Raw genomic sequence first — 19,989 nt, forward strand, 5'->3', positions numbered from 1 at the left:
AGTTTAGGGTATCGAAGGTCATTCGCTCAGGGTCCTATGAGCTGGCTAGGCTAGATATTCAAGTCATTCTCCATTCGTGGAACATCTGTAATCTAAGAAAATTTTATCAATAACAAGTTAACAAGATATTCTTTTACATTTTGTGTTTTTCAGTGACAAGGAACGATGAGATTGCCTTCCTCAAAAAGTTTAAGGAGACAAGAAGAGGCCACAAGGCGAGTTTCACCAAACCAGGTCACAAGGCGGATATTGCCGGACCACAATCTAGGCATTTGTCCCACTAAACAAGGCCACAAGGCAGGTTTCGCTAGGCCAGGTCACAAGGTGAATACTGCCAGACTAGAATCTAGGAGTTGGTCCCACTAAACAAGGCCACAAGGCAGGTTCCGCTAGGCTAGATCATAAGACGGGTACTTTCAGACCATAATCTGAGCGTTGGTCCCACTAAACAAGGCCACAAGGCGGATTCTGCCAGGCCAGGTCACAAGGCAGGTACCGCCAAACCATAATATGGGCGTTGGTCCTACTAAATAACTAGGCTAGGTCACAAGGCGGTTTTCATCAGACCACAATCCATTTGTTGGTCCCACTAATCAAGTCATCTATGCCAAGCCATAAGGTGAGTATACTAATCCCAAAAGACAAAGGTGTCAACCAAAGATTAATATCGATAAGACAGGTCTTATGATTGAGTGTCAAGACGAATGGCCGAGTGAAAGTCCCTTATGAAAAAATTTTCAAAGGCGTTTTATGATTGGAATGCGGGAATCCGCCAGGACACATGCCCAGATATCAACCCTGTTTTGCAAAAATTCTCCAAATTATTTTATGACCGTTAACCAGGCGTTACGACCTACAAAGTGAATGTGCATTAGCCCCTTTCTTTGGGTAAAAAACGGTAGTCACCAGATTAATAGTTTGGTTGGAAGATAGCCTCTTGACCAATTATTTAAATCGTTGGTAGCAACGGAACAAACAAACACCTAAGAATAGAGAATAGATATGCAAAATATATAGTTGTATCACAAAAGATCACAAGGGGAGAAGGAGGGCTTCGGTATCCTTTCTGAGTATCTATTACATCAAAATTTTCTTAATATCTATTACGTCATTAGCAAAGTCTCAGTTAACTTCTCTTCAGCCTTTCGCTTGACCTCATCCTCTAGGAAGATGTCGTTTGTCCAGGAAACATCGCATAAATGGGACCACTTTCCTGACTTGTCCCTCAGAATCAATTTTGCACAATCCAACCCCTTAGGGGTCGTGGCGCTGAAAAGCCATTATAATCGAGCTGGTTGCAGTCCTCAGCCAGTGCACAGAGTTGAGTAATATGCTTGCACCTTCATGAAGACCCACCTTTAGCCACTCTTCATAGACCATGATGTTATTCTCCACACAGATCTAGTTATCCTTAGGAACATAAAAGGAAGTATCTCCATTCATCTCTTCCATAGAGGACAGTCATAGATGAAAGAAGAGAAAGGAGAGTTCTTATACAGCAGTATAGCTGGCAAAGCTTTAAATATGACTTAAGAAATAAGGCAACTGTTGTAGCCAAAGGCAGTCAAAATGATGCTAACAGCAAAGACCAACCAAAATCGCGCCACGGTCTCAAATCGAAAAGGCAAACCATCACCTTCGAGCCTAAAGGATCAAAGACCAGCGGGGGAACTCTAATACTACATAATAATCGCCCAAAGTAAGTCATGAGCTGTCATCACAAGACAGGTCTACGTGGCAAGAATCTAAAAGTAAGTAACGCGATCCCACCCGAGGAAAGGAAAATCAGGACATTTCACGCATCCGGTTCATCATCAAAACTCGTCTTCCCCTGAATAGGACGAGTTTCAGTACAAAGTTATCATTAAACAGGGATAGTCCAGCGTATCCCCATTACGCCTGTAAATGGGGGATCACCAATCTGTTAGCTGGTGATATCCTTTATCAAGCAGCCGACTACATCATCGTCGTATTATCGAAAAATACTATATTTATCTTCACCTGTTTATAATATGAAAGGAGAAGAATCACAGAAGCAAATGTACATTATTCTCTTACACTACTCAAGTTCTAAGTAATTTATTGTATTCTCTCTATTTTTGGTATACTTGAGTATCGGGACAACTGTCGTGGACATCCACTACCACCTCATATTCTCTTTTTGAAAGTTTAGCCAATTATAACATAACTATGTTTTCCTATCATATCAATTACAAAAATAGAATTACATGAATCGAATATTCTATTATCCAAATTGCTAAAAATAGAATATCTTGATAGAATTGCAAAGTGCAATAATTCATATAATTATTTGTAATACATTTAAAATAATATTTTTCTGAAAGTAAAGTTAATCTTAAGACTTGTTTGTTTTGAGGAAGTTAGTTAAGGAAATTAAAATAGGTGTTAAAATTCATCTTATTTGTTTGGCTATATTTATTAACTTCTGGGAAAGTGTATATCTCCATTTCCCCTATTGTAGAGAAAATAAATTGATTAGATTTATTGAAGGGAGTGAAGTTCCTTACTAAAAATTCATATTACTTTCCACTTTGCCTTTTTTTTTTTTTTACTTTTCACTTTGCTTTTTTTCCCCTCTTTCTTCGTGTATATACTTTATATATCCTCGTTCAAGCAGGTGAAGTTCTTTACCAAAAATTCTGCTACTTTTCATTTTGCTCTCTTTATTTTTTATTTTTTTTCCTTCTTTTACCATGTATATGTACACATATACTCTTGTTTTATTGATTATTGTATCATTAAAAATTATATAATAATAATTATGTGATTTAAGATTTTTTAAAGTATTGAATATTATAAAAATAATAAATATTTTTTATTAAAGTAAAAGTATTTATATTATTTTTATTATTATTTTCTATTAATCTAATTTTACTTTCAAGAATTTAATATACCGACCAAATAAATTAATTAATATTTTCTGAAAATTAAATTTTTCAAAAAATATATTTCTTAAAAATTAAACTTTCTAAGAAATAGATTAGTTAGAATCGAACAAGACTTTAATATTATATTAAAATAACAATAATTATTATTATTATATAAAAAAATAAAATGATTAATTCACAGATTTGCTTTCATTCATCGTTGATCGGAGAGAGTTTCTTTAAAAAATAATAATAATAAAAAAATAGATAGGAGAGCCTCCGAGCAGCTGTTGCTCCTACTCATCTATAATCCAAAGAGAAAGCAGCCACGCATTTTCCGGCTCTAAAAAGTCTTGGTTCTCCGTTCCGTTGACAAAGTCGGTCTCTTACCCAATCAAGTTGATTGCTTGAAAGCGAAGATGCGAACTGCGATCGCACAAAGCAGCAGTCATTAGTCAGTTGAGCCGACACCGCCTGTGGCTCACGCGTCTCTCTGGCAGCCGGCCTACGTTCCTGCTCAGTACGTCAGCCCTGCTTCGACGCCATCGCCCTTCTCTTTCCCTTTTTGCCCTTTGCGTGTGTCTTCTTCCTTCTTCCAACACCATTCCCATTTTCAACTTGTGTGTGAGAAAAGAAAAATTCATCATATCCCATATCCTTGTGCATTAAGGTGTGTTTTATAATTATAATTATTTTTTGTATTTTATTGCTCTCTTTTTAAAAAAACACATATATCTATTTTCATTAAAATTAAAAAATAATAATAAATTTATATCATATTTTCTCAAAAAAATTATTATTTAATGATATATATTAATCAATTTTAAAATGTATGTTTTCTCAGTTACATAATTTTTATTTATTTTATTTTTATATATATTTTTAAAATATATTATTAATTTTTCAATTATATTCATTTCAAATATATTAAATTCTATTAAATATTAAAAAAATTTAAAAATTTTTAAAAATAAAATAAAATTAAATAGAATTATAATTATTCATTTATATATTATTATAGTTTAAAAAAAGAAGATTCATTTATTCAAAATCCACCAACAAACCAAGTTGGTCTAAAAACATTTATTTATTTATTGTTGTTTTTTGTAATTATATTGTTACAAGAGGAATGAAGATGCAATCATCCAACATAATATATATTTATAATTAAATTTTTTTAAATATTAAAACTTATTCAAATTCAATAACTTACTATAATAAGTGATTTAATTATCCTAAATTTAAAATTAATTATGAAATAAATTTCACTTATAATATTACAATATTTTTTACTCTAAAAAAATAATTACTATAAATAATTAATATTATTTTCATATTTTATATTTTCTTTGTAAAATTTTATTTTATTATAATAAATTATTATAAATTATTTTCATATAACCATCTCATAATACTAATAAAAATAATAAAATATTAATAAATTAAATTAATTATAACTTTACCAATAAATTATTATATAAAATCTAATAGTTAATATAATAATAAAAAATTAATTCTAAATATTAATAAAAAAATAAAATTCTAATAATATTATAATATCAATCACTAAACTATTAATATTATCTATGAGCACAATTATATTTAAAAAAAATGCAAAAATTCATTAAAAAAATTCTCAAATAACTTCAATGATACAATTCTATTTATTTTGGAAATCTTTCAAATACTTTATAAAGATGTAAAATCTTGAATTTCTCTTTATAAAATCATTGTAGACAAAAAAATAAATAAAAAATAAATAAAGAAAAGAAGCAAATTAATTTTTATTATTAAAAGATAATATAAATAAGAAATAAAGAGATACTGTAGTTACTAAATAAAAAGAAAATATGAAATGAAATGAAATGAAGAATTTTTGTAGTTATTTATGAGAAAGAAAATATGAGTTGTATTACATTTAAACTATAATTTTATTTGTTAATAATAAATTTTTATCATGTTAAATTTCAATATATGTCTAAAATATTTTCAAATTTAAATTATAAATTTTATTTTTATAAGATAATTTTTATTGTAATATATATATCATTAGACCACAATTATTATTTATCACTTACACTAATAAATATTTAAAAACCATTATTTTTATATATAACTCTTTTCAAAATTTCATTACTAATCAATTTATCAAAATTTTAAAATAAATAATTTACTAATTTATCTATGAAATTTATCAAAAAAAAATCTCTAAAACTTCTTTTACCATTAATTATTTATAATTTTAATATATATATATATATATATATATATATAATAGATATGATATTATATAACAATTGTTCAAAATAAATCATGAACTGTAACTATAAGATAGACACACGTGGCAAAGATTTAATGAGTAAGAAACGCAGATCAGGTTAAGGAAGTAAGACTCGGACACCATAACACCCGAATCTCATCAAGACTTGCCCTTTCCTCGAAGAGTTGAGTCTCAGCACGAAGTTACCGTTAGCAGGGACAACCGAGTGTATTCTCACTACGCCTGTAATAACGGGATCACCAATATGTTAGTCGACGATATCCCTTATCAAGCAATCAGCTACATCATTACTGAATTATCAAAAAATTGTATATTCATCTCCACCTTCTTATAGTATAAAAGGAGAGAAATCAAAGAGGTAAATGTATGCTATTCTCTTACACAAGAACTTTAAATAATTCATTACATTCACTCTTTTCTTTAATATACTGACTTGAGCAGCGGAGTGGCTGCCATAGGCACCCACCACCACCTCATATTCTCTTCTTTGTAGGTTCTATCTAATCACAATGTAGCTCCACTGCCATGTCATCAATCTAATTTTAGCAACATCATTTGATTTTGTTATCAGAAAATCCTTTGAATCCTCACCATTCATTTGGATTGTAATTGATCTCCTACTCATTTCCTCAGAAAGAAACTTCTCTCTCCATTCTGGTCTCCTTTCATTTGAAGAAATCTCTCTCTCCTTTCACTTCCAAGATGGCCAGTAGTTCATGAGCTACTGCTAATATTGTTACCAACGAGAGAGTCATCGTTTCTTCTACTCCTGACAATAGAGAGAACACAACCCCAATGGTCAATGAAACAAATCTCAATAATTTAAACAATAAACATATACTTTAGTACATCCAAAGACTATAGGTTACCTTTGGCCATTATAAGACTTGGAAAGAGGCATAAAAAATGGATGCTGGAAGAAGGGAGGAAGTCTTTGTGGATACTCCAAGGGCTTGAACAGAAGCGGTCAAAATACAACACAAGGGAAGAGCCGAGTCCGAAAATGAATTAGGTGAGGCTCTAAAAGGTGTTGATTGGAAGCTAGTACGAGCCGTGCAAAGGTACCAAAATGAATAAGAAAAGGATTTCAGCCTAAAGGGTGTTTCACCTCTTTCGAAAGAGATTTTAGTAGAAACCCTTTCCCACCAAGTTCAAGTTTCTTAGTTTGGGCAAATATGATGGAACGACAGACCACATGAGCCACCTGGCAATCTTCAGGATGATCATGCAGCTTCAGGATGTAAGCAATTTTGTCTCATATTGAGTGTTTCCATCGACGCTCATAGGTTTGGCTTAGAAATGGTACCAACATCTGATTTCAGGTTCAATTTAAAACTTTATACAGTTTGCCACGTTATTTAAATCCAGATTTATTACTTGCATACCTCCTAAAAAACTTTTCTCTAACTTGCAGAAAATTCACTAGGGAGAGGGCAAGTCTTTAAGGAGTTTTATCTCATGTTTTAATGCTAAAACCATACAGGTAGAAGATTTAAATAATGAGATAGCATGCAAAGCATTGAAGAAAGGAACGTGCAATGTAAAATTCATGGATTCCTTAATTAAAAATCCAGTCACGACGTATCAACAGTTAATAGACAAAGCTCATAAATATATCAGGTTGGATGATGAAGTCCAGGAGTTAAAAGAAGACAAGAGGGTGAATCAAAAGCAAATTCAGAAATCCAAGAGACAAGAACATGAATGAGATCACAAAAGTTATCTCGTCTCACGAAAGAGAAATGATCAAAGTAAGTATAAGAATTACACTCCGTTAAGTGACTCACAAACCCGTATTTTGATATGGATATGGAAAAATGATAAAGAAATCAGGTGGCCACCAGAGCTCAACCCCCAGAAAGTGAAGAAACGAGATAGACAAAGTATTATTGCTTCCATAAAGATTATGGTCATACAATAGAAGAATATCGGTAACTAAAGGATGAGATTGAAAGGCTGATAAGGGACAGTTCCTTTCAGAAACTCACAAGGAAGGGAAGGAAAGAGAAGAGATCTGAGCCCGAAAAAAAACCCCTGATCGAGAACCTGTAGGGGTCATGCATATAATAACAGAAGGACCTAGTGAGGGTCAGAGAAAGTAAACATATTGCAAATATAATTTTCAGACTGGTAAGAAACCTTTTAAAGTCTCGAAGGTCACCCACCTAAAAGTTTCATAAGCTAGCCAATTTAGGGAGCTGAGTGGTCCCCTGCTCTTGATATATTTGTACTACAAGGATATTTTTTTAATAACAAAGTTAACGAGATATTTTCATATGTTATATTCTTCAATGATAAGAGACGATGGGATTGCTTTCCGCCAAAGAAGGGGAAAAGAGAGACAAAAACAAGGCCATAAGACAGGTTTCGCCAGGCCAGATCACAAGACAGGTTCTGCCAAACTATCCGGACATTGGTCCCACTATACAAGGCCACAAGGCGGGTTTCGCCAAGCCAGGTCACAAGGCAGGTTTCACCAGACCATCTAGGCGTTGGTCCCACTAAACAAGGCCACAAGGCAGTTCCTGCTAGACCATTCGGGCATTAGTCCCACTAAACAAGGGCACACGGCAAGTTCCGCCAGGCCAGGTCATAAGACGGATTTCGCCACACCACCCGGGAATGACCCCATTAATTCAAAGTGCTCACAAAGGGCCATGGGGTGAATCTCGCCATATGTTAAGGATAAGTACTGGCCTCAAGATCAAGAGAAATCCCATAGGATATTTCAGACCCAATGTAAGTATATGTCAGGCCACATGTCTGAGTGTTATCCCTATTACTCAAGGATTTTAAGATAATTATTACCACCACGATGAACGAGTGTTAACCCTTGGCGATTTTTTAAAAAGGAAGAAATTGTTTTAAATCTTGAAAAAAGGCTGTAAATGAACACAGGGTGTACAGACACTCAAAAATAAAATAATAAACTTTCATTATAAAAGATTACATAGGAGGAATGATATTTTCAGATTCCTTCTGAGTCTCTACTGCATCAGTGTTTCTCACATCTATTACATTATTTTTAGAGACCTGGTCGATGAGAGTATCTTTAGCATGCTCCTCCTTTTATTCAATCTCATCCTCCTCCTCGGGAAGGATGTCATCTATCCAGGAAAAATCCTCAGAAAAAAACCACTTTGCTAGCTCCTTCTTCACCCAATCCTGGCCTTGAACAAACATCTCCCTACCTTGGGCCACTATCTCCTTAAGCTCCGCCTCGAGCTCAGCAACCCTAGTAGAGGTAGCCCGGACTCCTTCAGTTTGCACCTGTAGCTCTAAGACTTGGCGTAACTTAATCCTCGGTAGCTAAATCCTCGAGGCCTAGCTTGGATGCAATACCCTCATCAAGGTCAACCTGCAACTTGTCCACAGACTTCAGGGTCTCCTTCATGGTACCCTTGACTTTAGTGACCCAAGCCTTCAACCTTGAAAATTCCTAAGCTAAGAGCCTCCTATCCGTATCATTTGCACTAGGCTCCCGTCTCAAGGATTTATATCGCTCCTTGGCTACGTAAATGCAAAGGGCACTCTCTAGTGCAGAGTGTATGGAGTTGTCAAAAAACTCATTTGTCTCGAGTTCATTCAGGTGGCGACAGTCTGCAGGCCTCAGGGCACCTCTGATAAGTAGGAGTCCTAGAATGGGATTGTCAAGAAGCGAGGGCGCTCGATTTAGCACCAAAGCTAGATGTTGGATACTCAGAGGCCATGAAGGTTCGACCCCTGCGCTCGCAGGAGCAGGTATAGAGGAGGTAGAGACATCAACAGGAAGCTCAGGGGCTGGGGCAGAGTCAGAAGCAACCAAAGGGAGAAGACTTAGGTTGTAGATGGGCCGACCATTCCATTATAGGAGGGGGTGAAAGAGGAGGAAGCATGATAACCTATTTCAAAGGGCGAGCACGCTTAGAGGGGGTATTAATAACCCTGGTAACAATCTTGCCTTTACGAGCGGCACGTGCTGCCTCAGCAAATTTGCTTGACCCAGCCATATCTGTAAAAAAAAGAAAAAGTAAGTAAGAAAGACAGTTTGAAAAATTAAAAAGAGAAAAAGATAAATACCCTAATCCCGAGCCTGAAAAGTTCCTTCGCCAAGGTTAGAAAGGTTGGACGAGTGAGGACCCCGAGTCTGATTTGCTTGCAAATGGCTTTGCCTAGATAAAATGACATTTCTCACCACCTAAATGATGTCTATTTTCTTTAGAACTTTAGCCATTGTTAAGAGAAAGGCTAAAGCTTCATCCTCCTCTCTCCTTGGATGGACCCCATCCTTTTTCAATTTCACCCAGTAATACCAACTCATTTGAAGATGCTCAAAACCCCCCGACATCTAGTGAAAAAGGGCAAAATTTATTTTTTCACCATTTCAAAGAGGAAGGCATTCGGTCAAATATAGTTAAGTACTTTCGGCTATTGAAGTACCAAAACTCTTCATTTTTACGGGTACCCAACTGGTACAACTGGGAGAAAAGTGCTATACTTAGTTCAATGTGAATATTGAGGCAGATGAACTAAAAAGCCACAAGGACTTTACAGCTACTAGGATGAAGCTGGATAATCAAAAGCTTGTGAAATCAAAGGACCTCCACAAAAAAATGATCTAGGGGGAACTGGAGACCTGCCTTCATCTGCTCCTAAAAAACAATTATAGTGTCCTCAGCAGGGATCAAGTTGTTAACATGGACACGGGGAGAAGGACCCAAGGCCCGAAAATCCTCTCGAGGAATGTGAGAAATATCATACAAACGATCTACGTCGCGCTCTGAGAGGATAGATGGGGTCTCACTAATTAAACTACCCTCATTTTCTAAAGCCTCCCTCAATAGAGCGATAGAGACTGGTGTTCGGATGGGGCCATCAGAGGAGGAGTTAGAAAAAAAACTCTGCCAGAGAAAAAGGAAGAAGAAGTGTTACTATTTATATCAAAGAAAAAGGAAAATAGAATTACTGTAAGAAGGATAAGTTTAAGGAGCAAAAATGGAAAGAAGTTACGAAGCAAGTTTCTCTGAAAACAAAGGGTTACAGAAGAGAGCAAAAATGGTACTTGAGAAGATGAAGGGCTTTTATAGGATGGTTTTGACAGCGGGTTTTAAATGCGGCATGATAAATATTGCAGTCAACATTAGAGGCTAGATAGGCAAAATGATGTGAGCAGTAAGAAATCAATCTCAGGAGGCCACATGTCCCAAACTTTGATTGTAATACCCGGCTAGACCCCGGCATCAGAATTCTTACCTTCCGGCGGAATCTCCGTTGGAATCCAGAATTCTCGAATGTCGGAGCCTTCTAGAAGGGTAAAATAAAGGTTTTCTAAAATGTTTTTATATGTTTTTATGGTTTTAATGAAGAAAGAAATTGAGTTTTGAAAGAAAAGACCAAGGAGGGAAAAGCCAGGTTCGGCCGCCGAACATTAGGCTCTTGCGGAAGCACCTTTGTCCCCCGAAGGTGGTCTGGCCAGCCACCTATAAAGGGTCCCTTGTCCGAAAATGGGCAAGTTTTCTCTCTCTATTTTCGGGCATAGGTGAGATTTCGCCCCCCCCTTTGGTTGATTTTGTGTTTTCCTTCTTTTCCATCAAGTTTTGATGAGTTTTTACCTTTGTTTTGAAGATTTTAAGCTAAGATCAAGGTTTTAGAAGTTTGGAGATCTCCGGAGACCTATCCTCCTAATCTCTAAGTTTGGATCACATCTCCTCTCGATCTTCAAGAGGTAAGTGTAGATCCACGCCTTCTATGATGTTTTAAGTAAGTTTTAAGAAGGGGTTAAGAGTTTTGATACATGCTTAGAGTAGATGTAAAATGTTAGGGTTTATGTTAGTTTAATGATAAATGTGATGCCATGTTGATGTTTGTTGGGGTTTAGGCTAGTTTTAAGCCCCTATATGCTTGAAAATGTGTTTATGCATGCTTTTGGGTGTTGAGTATGAGTTTGGAGGGTGTTGGGATGGCTGTATGTGGGATGGCAGAATCGGGTTCTGCCACCCAGGAGGATCCAGGTTCGGCCGCCGAAGTAAGGTTCGGCCGCCGAACCTGCCAGAGGAGGCAGTTTTGGCCGCCTAAGCTCGGCCCCAAAAGTTTGGACTTTCGAATCTGGAGGGGAGTTTCGGCCGCTGAACCTGCCCTCGAAGGTTTGGACTTCCGAATCTGAAGAAAGTTTCGACAGCCGAACCTGCCCCCGAAAGTCCCCTGTCCAGCCTTCCTTTGCCTATTTTCAATGCATGTTTTGATGATGTTTTAGGGGGCTTTTAGGGAGTTGTTTAGAGTCATGTTAGAGTTTGTTTGGTCCTTCATTTGAGTCCACCTGTGTAGGATCGGACCTGAGGAACCGAGGAGTCTAGTAGTGAGATAGCTGCTTCAGAGTTAGTTCAGAGTCAGCCAGAGGTGAGTAGAACATAACTTCTTTTATTTCAAAGCAATCAAACTTTTAAGCATGTTCATGCATCATGATATGTAATAGGTTGTTTGCACTAGAATTCACGAATATGGCGCATTGCATAAGTTGTTGTTGATGTGGATGGACAACATGACGACCCATTAGCCCTCTAGATGTTATGTTATGTAATGAAAGACCAGGGTTGTCATTCTACGCCCCTGGCATAGAGTACAGGAAAGACCAGGTGTGGCCTGCACTATGCCCCTGGCACACAGCTTATGTTATGTAATAGAAGTCCTGAGGAGGTCCACCGAGGGCCGGACACAGAGTAGAGGGATTTTTGGGTCAGTCCATCCGTGATGTGATGCATTTCATGAAAGCATATGTTTAAATAACTGTTTTATTGTTCTTCTCACTGGGCTTTAGTAGCTCACCCATTTCCCCTAACCCCCAGGCTACAGGGTCAGAGATAGCACAGGAAGTCAGCAAGGGTAATGGCTGTAATACCCGGTTAGAGTCCGGCATCGGAATTCTACTTTTCGGTGGAATTCAGGATGTCGGAACCCTCTAGAAGGGTATAGATATGTTTTTCTAAAGGGTTTTGGTATGAATTCATGTTTTAAGTATCAAGGAAATGAGTGTTTTTGAAAGAAAAGAGCCAAGGAAGAAATGCAAGGTTCGGCCGCCGAAGGTGAGTTTTCGGCCGCCGAACATGCATGGCATTCGGTTTCACGTTTGGCCGCCGAAGGTGGTCTGGCCAGCCACCTATAAAAGGCCCTAGGTCGGTGAATGGATAAGCTTTCTTCCATTTTCACAAGCAGAGGTGAGACCATGCTCTTCCTTGGGTGTGTTTTATGATTTCTTCAAATCTTTCCAAGTTTTGAGAGATGTTTTATGTTGTTTTAAAGGTTTTGAGCAAAAGATCAACGTTTTGAAGTTTGGAGACTTTGAGAGCTTGATTCTCCATATCTCCACGTTAGGATCACCTCTCCTCAAGATCTTTCAGGGGTAAGTGTGGATCCTTCGCTTCTCTTGTGTTTTCTGAAGGTTTTATGGAGTTGTTTGGGTAGATATGCATGTTTAGGTTAAGTTGAGGTTTTGGTTGAGTTTTGGTCAAAGCATGCTTATGTGTTGGTTGTATTATTTTTTTGGGGTTTTAAGTTAGTTTTGGACCCCTTTGTGCCTATACTTGAGTATATGCAGGTTGTGGTTTGTGGTTGCATGTTTTGAGTGAAGTTTGGACACGTTTGCATGAAGTAGAATAAGTTTTTGCCTAACTGGGAAATCCAGTTTCGGCCGCCGAAAGAGGGTTCGGCCGCCGAACATGCAAAGGAGGTGATTTCGGCTGCCTAAGCTTGCCCAAGCTTGCCCTCGAAAGTTTGGAATTTCGGCTTTGGAACGGGGTTTCGGCCGCCGAAGGTGCCGCCGAAGGATAGGGACTTTCGTCTCTGGAGTGCCTTTCAGCCCCCCGAACCTTGCCCCCAAAAGGGTTCGGCTGCCGAAAGGTAAGTTCGGCCGCCGAAGATGCTTGAGTTTCGTCTCTGGACGGGACTTTCGGCCGCCGAACCTGCCGCCGAAAGTGCCCAGTCCAGCCTTCTTTTGCATGCTTTATGTGATGGTTTGAGGATCGTTTAAGGGGGTTTTGGGGAGTTTTATAGAGTTGTTCTTGAGCTAGGTTGGTCCCTCATGTGAGTCCATCTGTGCAGGCACAGACCAGAGGAACCAAAGAGACCAGCAGTGAGCACTGCTTCAGAGTCAGTCTAGAGTTAGCCAGAGGTGAGTAGAACTTAACTTACTCTTTTCTTGTAAGAAATAAAATGCTTTGAGCACGTTTCATGCATCATGATGATTATAGTAGGTTGATTGCACTAGTTTCACGAATATGGCGCATTGCATAATATGATGAACATAATAATGTGGATGGACCAAGGCGACCCCAATAGCCCTAGAGATGTTGTAAGACCTGGCCGGGCCAGGCAGACACATGTTGTAAGACCTGGCCGGGCCAGGCATACAGATGTTATAAGACCTGGCTGGGCCAGGCATATTGAGGTTGTAAGACTTGGTCGAGCCAGGCATACTGACACTGGAGGGAGTTTTGGTGGTCATGTCCATCCGTGATAATGTGATGCATTTCATGAGCGCATGTAACTAAGGAACTGTTTTCCATGTATCTACTCACTGGGCTTTATAGCTCACCCCTCTCCCCTAACCTAGTTTTGCAGGTTCAGTGTGCAGGGGAGTCTAGCAGGGTACAGGAAGAGAAAGAGTAAGAGAAGTGTAATAGCATAGTGTGGACATGTAATGCTGTACAGAGATGTAATGGTTTTGTATAGTAATGTGCTTGACCCAGATGTAATCTAAATCCCTTTTTGTATACATGTATGTCCAATTGAGGAGTATGTATAACCAGGTTTAACATATACTGTGTGGACTCAGTTAGAGCTTTGTTGAATGCTCTGGCGAGGGGAGTCTGTGTGCAGAATTAGTGCATGCACAGGTTGAACCATGGTATGAGATGGCTGAGGTTTACAGGTTATGTTTGATCATGTATGGGATTTTACAGGTACACAGAGAGTATAGCAGGCTTGCTACGGGTCCCGGCGGCCTTAAGCTGATCTGGATCCTAGCGCCGGTGGCGGTCCGATTTTCAGATCATTACAGAATGGTATCAAAGCCCTAGGTTCATATGGTCGGACCTATAGAGAGAGTGTCGGGCTCATAGAGCTTCGAGTTGGTCAAGCACAATAGGAAAGCATGTCCACTAGGATAGGATGTTGAGTCCTGTCTACTTGATGATGTGAAATGCCATGAGTATGCATGTGTGCTGTTTATATGCTGATGTGCTATGCTATGTGTTGTGTTCTCAGAGTTTAAGATGCGAGGAACTCGTCGATCTGCACGATTGACTGGAGTCCCACCAGAAAATGAGGGTGCAGCTGCTCGTCCTCCTGCGTTGCCAAGGGCAAGGTCTCAGCGATCAAGCAGGGAGGGTACGTCAAGGGACCCTAGAAGGTCTTTTGACGAGAGCAGAAGAGGAGCAGATAGAGGAGGGAGTTCAGAGGAAGTGAGGGAGGCTATGGATGTGGATTAGCAGCCAAGAGAGGAAAGCATGAGTATAGGCAGGTCGGAAGAGGGTATGGGTGAATCTCAGGGAGGCGCTCAGGCCTCGGGGTTTGGTTATCCACCTTAGTATCCACCCTTTCCACAGGGCCCAGGGTATCCGATGGGGGGTACGTCGGAGTATTCTGCTTTTACCCCATATCCTACCTACATGCCTTACATGCCTTATCCTCCTTTTTACCCACCATATCCCATGTATCCACCCACCCCTTTCCATCCCAGTACAGCCTACCCAGATCCAAGTTCAGCACCTTCGCCACCACCAGAACCAGAACCAATAGCCCCAGTTGTCCAAGCACCGCAACCTAGCTCAGCTGAGGGAAGTAAAGTGAAAATGACAGAGTATCTGAAGTTGGATGCTCCCAAGTTCAATACGGGAGATGATCCATTTGAGTACCTCAGAACGGTTAAGATGATAACCGATGAGTTAGGAGCTGATGATAGCAGAGCCATTGAGATGGCAGGGTTCACATTGACATGTAAGAAGGCTCGAGAGTGGTTCAAGAATTATATGGACCCTAGGTTGGACAGTATGTCATGGGGAGAGTTCGCCAATGAGTTTGCAGGGTGGGCTTTTCCTGACAGTTCCAGAGAGCTGAAAGTGATAGAATTTGAGCAGTTAAGGCAGACCGAGGATATGAGTGTAGATGAATACACAGACAAGTTCCTGGATCTGCTTCAGTATGTGGGTCAGGCTTATGACACTGACCAGAAGAAGGCAAGGAGATATACCATGAGACTGCATTCCAGGTATTCCTCCTTAATTCTTCCAGCAGAGAAAGAGAGTTTCCACTCTATAGTGGATGCCGCCAGAAAAATGGAGGCGAGTGCCATTATTCAGGGCACAGTGAAACAACAAGTGGCACAGTCTTTGGGTTCTAAGACCCCCAGTGCAGCAACTTCTGGCAGCAAGAAGGGAGAAAAGTTTAAAGCGAGGAAGGGCAAGTTCTGGAACAAGATCAAGTCTAGTTTGGGAATGGGTAGTGGCTCAAGCTCTGGCACAAGCTGTACAGTGTGCATGAGATATGGAAGGCCGCACAAAGGAGTTTGTCGTATGGGATCTTCAGCCTGCTTTAAGTGTGGGCAGGAGGGACATTTTGCTCGGGAATGTCCTCAGGCGACCTTTATGGCACCATCCCAGCAGATGAGCTCAGGTAGTGTGGCACAGCCAGCAGCGCCAGCCATGCCTCAGAGTAGTGGCAGAGGTAGAGAGAGAGGGACAGCCTCTTCTTCAGCGGCAGGTTCCCGAGGTGCAGGTCTGGTAGCCCCAGCATGGATCTTCACTGTGACTCAAGAGGAGGCTAACACATCGAACACTGTGGTGTCAGGTAACCTCATTATTGGGCGTTCTGATGTGTATGCTTTGATGGACCCCGGTGCTTCTCATTCCTTTATTGCTTCTGGAGCCGTAGAGAGGTTGGGTCTGATCGCATCTGAGTTAGAGTGTCCTCTCTGGGTCAGTGGACCCAAATGTGACCCATCAGTGGCAGTGTCAGTCTGTCGCTTCAGTCCAGTGTTCATAGAGGGTAGATGCCTTCCAGTTGACCTGGTGGTTCTAGATTTGACGGATTTTGATGTCATTCTAGGGATGGATTGGCTATCTACATATGGAGCTACCTTGGACTGCAGAGACAAGGTAGTTAGACTCAGAGACCAGGATGGGTTAGAATGTGTCTTCAGAGGAGACAGGAGGGGTACTCCTAGAGGTTTGATCTCAGCCCTTCAGGCTCGTCGTTTGCTTAGGAGGGGTTGTCAGGGGTTTCTAGCTCATGTGAGAGAGCTAGATAGACAGGTTAGGGAACCAGCCTCAGTTCCTGTAGTCCGAGAGTTTCTCGATGTCTTCCCAGACGAGCTTCCAGGACTACCACCTGATAGGGAGATAGAGTTTGCAATAGAATTACTGCCTGGTACCAGACCTATCTCTATTCCTCCCTACAGGATGGCGCCAACAGAGTTAAAGGAGCTGAAAGAGCAGCTGAAAGAGTTGGTAGACAAGGGTTTCATCCGCCCTAGTACCTTACCTTGGGGTGCTCCAGTGCTATTTGTCAGGAAGAAGGATGGATCCCTCAGACTTTGTATCGACTATAGACAGTTGAACAAGGTCACTACCAAGAATAAGTATCCTTTACCTAGGATCGATGATCTATTTGACCAGCTAGCTGGAGCAGGTTGTTTCTCGAAAATAGATCTGAGGTCCGGGTATCATCAGTTGAGAGTCAGAGAGGCAGATGTGCCAAAGACAGCTTTCAGAACCAGATATGGGCATTATGAGTTCTTGGTAATGCCGTTCGGGTTGACTAACGCCCCTGCAGAATTCATGGATCTCATGAATAGAGTTTTCAGCGAGTATCTGGATCACTTTGTTATTGTCTTCATCGATGATATCTTAGTGTATTCCAGAGATGCAGAGGAGCATGCCCAGCATCTGAGGACAGTTCTGCAGACTCTGAGAGAGCATGGTTTATATGCCAAGTTCTCGAAGAGTGAGTTTTGGTTGAGGAGCATTTCATTCTTGGGGCATGTAGTATCAGCAGAAGACATAGAAGTAGACCCCAAGAAGATAGAGGCTGTAGCTAACTGGCCCAGACCCACATCAGTGACCGAGATTAGAAGCTTTTTGGGTTTGGCAGGTTACTACAGGAGGTTCGTTCAGGACTTCTCAAAGATAGCTGCTCCTATGACCAAACTGACTCAGAAGAATCAGAGGTTCGTGTGGTCGGACCAGTGTGAAGAGAGCTTCGAAGAGCTTAAGCGAAGATTAACATCAGCACTGGTGTTATCTCTGCCTGTCAGTAATGAGGACTTCACAGTGTTCTGTGATGCGTCCAGAGTAGGATTGGGTTGTGTTCTGATGCAGAATGACAGGGTGATTGCCTATGCTTCTAGACAGCTAAAGAAGCATGAGGTGAATTACCCCACCCATGACCTGGAGATGGCAGCAGTTATCTTTGCACTCAAGATGTGGAGGCATTACTTTTATGGGGTTAAATGCGAGATCTTCATCGATCACAAGAGTTTACGGTACATCTTGAGTAAGAGAGAACTGAATTTGAGGTAGAGAAGGTGGGTAGAACTGCTTAGTGATTATGATTGTAAGATCCAGTACCATCCGGGTAAGGCGAATGTTGTGGCAGACGCCCTAAGCCGGAAATCACTTGGCAGTTTGTCCCATATAGCAGCAGAACGGAGACCAGTGGTGATGGAGTTTTATAAGCTCATCGACGAAGGGCTACAGCTCGAGTTGTCTGGTATAGGTGTGTTGATAGCACAGATGAGAGTGACACCAGTGTTTCTGGAGCAGGTGGCTCAGAAACAGCATGAGGACCCTGAGTTAGTGAAAATTGCCAGGACGGTTCAGTCAGGCAACAGTGCAGAGTTCAGATTTGACAACCAAGGGATCCTCCGCTATGGGAGTTGACTATGTATACCAGATGACAAAAATTTGAAGGAGGAAATTATGAGGGAAGCTCATAATGCAAGGTACAGTGTTCACCCAGGAGCCACCAAGATGTATCAAGATCTAAAGAGAGTGTATTGGTGGCCAGCTATGAAGAAAGAAGTGGCACAGTTTGTGTCCGCCTGTGAAGTTTGCCAGCGGGTGAAACTGGAACATTAGAAGCCGGCTGGAATGCTTAACCCACTGCCGATTCCAGAGTGGAAATGGGAGAACATAGCTATGGATTTTGTAGTGGGCTTACCGGCAGTATCCAACAGACTAGACTCCATATGGGTGATTGTGGACAGACTGATGAAATCTGCTCATTTCATTCCTGTTAGGAGTAATTACTCTGTGGATCAGTTGGCACAGGTTTATTTGGAGGAGATAGTAAGGTTGCATGGAGTCCCAGTGTCTATCGTGTCAGATAGAGGACCTCAGTTCACCTCCAGATTTTGGCGGAGTCTGTAGAGTGCAATGGGCACAAGGTTGGAGTTCAGCACTGCTTTCCATCCTCAGACTGATGGACAGTCAGAGAGGACCATCCAGACCATAGAAGATATGCTCAGAATGTGTGTGTTAGACTTTGGCGGTTCTTGGAGGCAACATCTACCTTTGGTGGAGTTTGCTTACAATAACAGTCATCATGCTAGCATCGGGATGGCCCCTTATGAAGCTTTGTATGGGCGGAAGTGCAGATCACCTGTTTGCTGGGAAGAAGTAGGAGAGGCGGCTCTTGCAGGGCCGGAGTTAGTTGAGATCACCAGCAGAGTGGTGCCCATGATCAGAGAGAGAATTAAGACTGCTCAGAGCAGACAGAAATGCTATGCAGATATCCGCAGGAAGCAGATAGAGTTTCAGGAAGGTGATTTGGTATTGCTGAAGGTGTCTCCAATGAAGGGAGTGGTTCGCTTTGGAAAAAGGGAAAGCTAGCTCCACGATACATTGGACCCTTTGAGATCTTATAGAAGATCGGAAATGTGTCGTATAAGCTGGATTTACCTGCTTCTATGGAACGAATTCACCCGATTTTCCATGTTTCTATGCTCCAGAAGTTCGTGTCAGATCCGAGTAAAGTTCTTAGTGAGCCTGAAGTAGAGATCCTTGGCGATCTCACCTATGTAGAGCAGCCAGTACGGATCCTTGACACGCAGATCAGAAAGCTGAGGAACAAGGAGATTCCGATGGTGAAAGTCCTATGGAACCACCACAATATGGAAGAGTGCACCTGGGAGACACGGGAGTCTATGCTCCAGCAGTACCCCTATCTGTTTTAAGGTTAGATTTTCCTCTTCTTTACGTGTTTCTTTGTTTGAGGAACATTCGGGGACGAATGTTCTTAAGGGGGGGGGGAGAATGTAATACCCGGTTAGAGTCCGGCATCGGAATTCTACTTTCCGGTGGAATCCAGGATGTCGGAACCCTCTAGAAGGGTATAGATATGTTTTTCTAAAGGGTTTTGGTATGAATTCATGTTTTAAGTATCAAGGAAATGAGTGTTTTTGAAAGAAAAGAGCCAAGGAAGAAATGCAAGGTTCGGCCGCCGAAGGTGAGTTTTCGGCCGCCGAACATGCATGGCATTCGGTTTCACGTTTGGCCGCCGAAGGTGGTCTGGCCAGCCACCTATAAAAGGCCCTAGGTCGGTGAATGGATAAGCTTTCTTCCATTTTCACAGGCAGAGGTGAGACCATGCTCTTCCTTGGGTGTGTTTTATGATTTCTTCAAATCTTTCCAAGTTTTGAGAGATGTTTTATGTTGTTTTAAAGGTTTTGAGCAAAAGATCAACGTTTTGAAGTTTGGAGACTTTGAGAGCTTGATTCTCCATATCTCCACGTTAGGATCACCTCTCCTCAAGATCTTTCAGGGGTAAGTGTGGATCCTTCGCTTCTCTTGT

Source organism: Manihot esculenta, chromosome 16 (assembly GCF_001659605.2).
Source record: "Manihot esculenta cultivar AM560-2 chromosome 16, M.esculenta_v8, whole genome shotgun sequence".
NCBI lineage: Eukaryota > Viridiplantae > Streptophyta > Magnoliopsida > Malpighiales > Euphorbiaceae > Manihot > Manihot esculenta.